We start from the raw sequence: 4,148 nt of genomic DNA, 5'->3' as shown, positions 1-4,148 counted from the left end.
TGCTTCTCTAGTTCTTTTAATTGTGATGTTAGTATGTCAATTTTAGATATTTTCTACTTTCTCTGGTGGGCGTTTAGTGCCATAAATATCTCTCTACACACTGCTTCAGCTGTGTCCCAGAGATTCTGGTACGTTGTGTGTTTGTTCTCATTGGTTTCAAAGAACATATTTATTTCTGCCTTGATTTTGTTATTCCCCCAGTAGTCATTCAAGGGCAGGTTGTTCAGTTTCCATGTAGTTGTGCAGTTTTGAGTAAGTGTTTTAATCCTCAGTTCTAATTTGATCGCACTGTGCTCAGAGAGATTGTTTGTTATGATTTCCATTCTTTTGCTGTTGTTGAGGAGTGTTTTACTTCCAATTATGTGGATTATGTGGTCAATTTTAGAATTCGTGCTACATGGTACTGAGAAGAATGTATATCCTGTTGATTTAGGTTGGAGAGTTTTGTAGATGTCTGTTAGGTTCACTTGGTCCAAAGCTGAGTTCAAGACCTGATTATCCTTGTTAGTTTTCTGTCTTGTTGATCTGTCTAATAGTATCAGTGAGGTGTTAAAGTCTCCCACTATTATTGTATGGGAGTCTAAGTCTCTTTGTAGGTCTCTTAAGAACTTCTTTTATGAATCTGGGTGCTCCTGCATTGGGTGCATATATATTTAGGATAGTTAGCTCTTCTTGTTGCTTTGATTCCTTTACCATTATGTAATGCCCTTCTTTGTCTATTTTGATCTTTGTTGGTTTAAAGTCTATTTTATCAGAGACTAGGATTGCAACCCCTGCAGTATTTTGCTTGCCATTTGCTTGGTTAATCTTCCTCCATCCCTGTATTTTGAGCCTATGTGTGTCTTTGCATGTGAAACGGGTCTCCTGAATACAGCACAGGGCTGAGTCTTGACTTTTTTTTTTTTTTTTTTTTTTTTTAAAATTGTGTATTTTGGGTACATGTCCCTAAGTCTTATATCTGGCCATTTTCATTCACTTTTAACGATTTTTTTTATTTTTTTGAGATGGAGTTTCACTCTTTCACCAGGCTGGAGTGCAGTGTTGCAATCTTGGCTCGCTGCAACCTCCGCCTCCCAGGTTCAAGTGATTTTCCTGCCTCAGCCTCCCCAGTCACTGGGACTACAGGCATGCGCTACCATGCACAGCTAATTTTTGTATTTTTAGTAGGAATGGGGTTTCACCATGTTGGTCAGGTTGGTCTCGATCTCTTGACTTCATGATCCACCTGCCTCGGCCTCCCAAAGTCCTGGGATTACAGGCATGAGCCACCACACCCAGCCGAGTTGGAATATTTTAAATTGCAGTATGACCTGGCTCTAACTGCCAGTCAGGTGTTCCCTGTAGATAACCGATAAATTCCCAAAAGCAGTTGGATTGTCAGTGAGGCCTTCTGAAAGATTAGGTTCTGATGTGTATGCCATAATGAAGTAATCATTAAGCCTATTGTTTAATGCAAAATATGGAACAAATGTGAACTGGTAAAGATCTGTTTTGATACTAGATTCTTTGAAAATTCTTGAAGTTCTTTAATTTGAAACTGAAACATAATTTTGGAGGTTTTTTGGAAGTTATTATTTAGCCGTTTATACAAACGGATTTTGCATTAACAGGAAGATTGGAATGACTTGTGGCTGGAGGAATTCCTAGAACCCCCTGCCTCCTTTCTTTTCTAAGTGAGTTGATTTTAGGAGTTTGCTTTGTGCTGTTTCCTAAAATCAGGACTGGTGTCCAGTATGGCTTCCGTCTGAACTTGAAAAGCATTAAAATGGGTCAATATTCACATTCTTTTAGATCTCAGGATGGGGAAATGGGTTTGTTCAGGTGGATATGGTAAATCCTACCCAATTAAGGAAGGATAATTTTAGAGTTCTTGTAATTTGCTGTGTCAGCTCTTAACTTATAAAACTACTGTAACTCAGTTTAAATTTTTAAATTAACATGATAGGAAGAACACCAAAATATTTCCCGGTAACTGCCTAGAGCCACATACCTGATCCTGTGGATTAGAGAATGCATTCCCTCTTCTACTGTAACTTGTCATTGCTTTAGATCTGCATATTTTGCCCACCTTGTTTGTCTTCCCTGTAAGTTTAAGATATTTCCAACGAAAAGCTTCAGTGCTATAGTTAGCAACTCCTATTCTTATGCCCTTACTTTAAAATAGTCCTTTTATTTTGTGTGTTTAATTTTCTTTCAAATTTAATATCTGTTGCTTCCTAATATGTTGGTTACCAGAACATTAGAATTTTACCTAATTTCTTATGGGTATTGCAGAAGTTCTGGCTAAATCACAACTTAAAACTTTTTTAAAGTGCTTTGAGCATATGTATGTTTAGTGACAAATCATATAATACCATTCACAAGCTTTGATTTAAATTTTTTTTCGTTTGTTTCACTGACTGTAATTCAGGATGAAAATTCTTTTGTTCTTATATTTAACCCTTTTTATAAGCAGCTGAAGACACCATATTTAACACTGTATCTCAGTGATAGGGAAATAGCTGCATTGATTTTACATGAGCATTAATCCTTATACTTCATGAGGGGATTATTAGTACAATCCCCATTTTACTGTGTTTGAGTTAAAACAAACCATCCCTGTAATTTAATTTGAGGATTCTTTAACAGATTACAGCAAAGTTCATTATAAAACTATTATGGTGTCTTCAAAGACTTGATAAAATACACTGAGAGAGAATTGGTCCATTTGTATGCTGTATTTCTATTACTTGCCAAAAGGAATGGGGTTAAGATTAAACTTGTTTCCATTCTCTTCATATGGATATACATCCCCATGTTTAACACACTAGGGGCTCAGTTGTGTGCTGTAATGTCATATTAAAGAAGATATTAAAGAAATCTAAACTAGTCTAATTTCTTCTACATTTTTAAGAGTTTTTTATATGCCCACTTTATTTTTTCTTTTTGAACTTAGAGTTGGCTCTTAAGGGTAGCTTGGTAGATCTGAGGGTAGCAAGAGATTTCTTTCATTTCTCATTGTTTTCCCTGCAGTCCTTGCCTTTTCAAGGTTGACTTGGGTGGAAAAAACTTGTCATTTTGAAACCTTACTATATAGAACAAGTGTGAATTGTTGGAAGAGGGGAAATGATTGGCTATTAATATGAAAATAAAATTATGAAAGATACTTAGGTCAGTTAATTGAATTAGATGGATAAGTTCTTGATGATATTGTAAGATTTGAAGTAATACTTTTAATTTTATGTTAGAGTCTATATAGGTAATTAATGACATCATAATTCAAACCTGAGATGTGGCGTAAGATGAAATTTGTCAACATTACTATTTTAACCTAAGAAAAACCACGTTTTTAATTTTCATTAATACATGTGATGTGGCCAGGTGCAGTGAGTGGCCCATGTCTGTAATCACAGCACTTTGGGAGGCTGAGGTGGATGGATCACTTGAGGTCAGGAGTTTGAGACCAGCCTGGCCAACATGAGGAGACCACGTCTCTACTAAAAATACAAAAATTAGCTGGTTGTGATAACATACACTTGTAATCCCAGCTACTCAGGAGGCTGAGGCAAGAGAATGGCTTGAACCTGGGAGGCGGAGGTTGCAGTGAGCCCAGATCTTACCACTGCTGTACTCCAGCCTGGGCAACAGAGCGGACTCTGCCTTGAAAAAAAAATACACACACACATAATATACTGTACCTACTTTAAAATGTGGTTAATGGCCTTTTTCTATAACAGTGATCAAATACAGTCCAAACTATAACTAAAATACTATATTTAAACTACTCAGTCTGAATTAATTTATTTGTGCTAGATTTCTGGTTTTTTTGGAAAGTGGTTTAGTTTGGTCAGAGTACTTGTTTGGTCATGTACCTTTTAACAGTATATGGCAATGAAGATCAACACCAGGGAGTTGTGTTTGCTATAACTTTATATTTTGAAATAGTTTAAGCTACCTTAATTTTATTTATTGTAAAAGTTTCAGAAAAATCGTAAGAACTTTCAGTGTGTAGGTTTAATGAAAACATCTGTCTACTTAACAAAATAGACTTTTTAAAATAAAAGTTTATCCTGTCATTTTTAATTATAGATTACCACATTAAATTGAAAATATTTTTTTAATGTTCTTTTGATAAGTTGTTTTACTGAGTTATCCTTTTTTTTTTTTTT

The 4,148-nt window shown here is 35.5% G+C and overlaps 1 protein-coding gene across 1 annotated transcript in view; it reads left to right on the top strand.

Moving 5' to 3' along the window:
- Positions 1–4,148, top strand: part of ZNF706 (zinc finger protein 706) — a 27,392-nt gene that overhangs the window by 7,005 nt on the left and 16,239 nt on the right. The gene's annotated exons all lie outside the window — the stretch shown is intronic.

The sequence above is a fragment of the Cebus imitator genome, unplaced genomic scaffold (assembly GCF_001604975.1).
Source record: "Cebus imitator isolate Cc_AM_T3 unplaced genomic scaffold, Cebus_imitator-1.0 Scaffold56, whole genome shotgun sequence".
NCBI lineage: Eukaryota > Metazoa > Chordata > Mammalia > Primates > Cebidae > Cebus > Cebus imitator.
The sequence above is the reverse complement of the archived record's forward strand: the minus strand, read 5'-3'. Positions and strand labels throughout refer to the sequence as shown.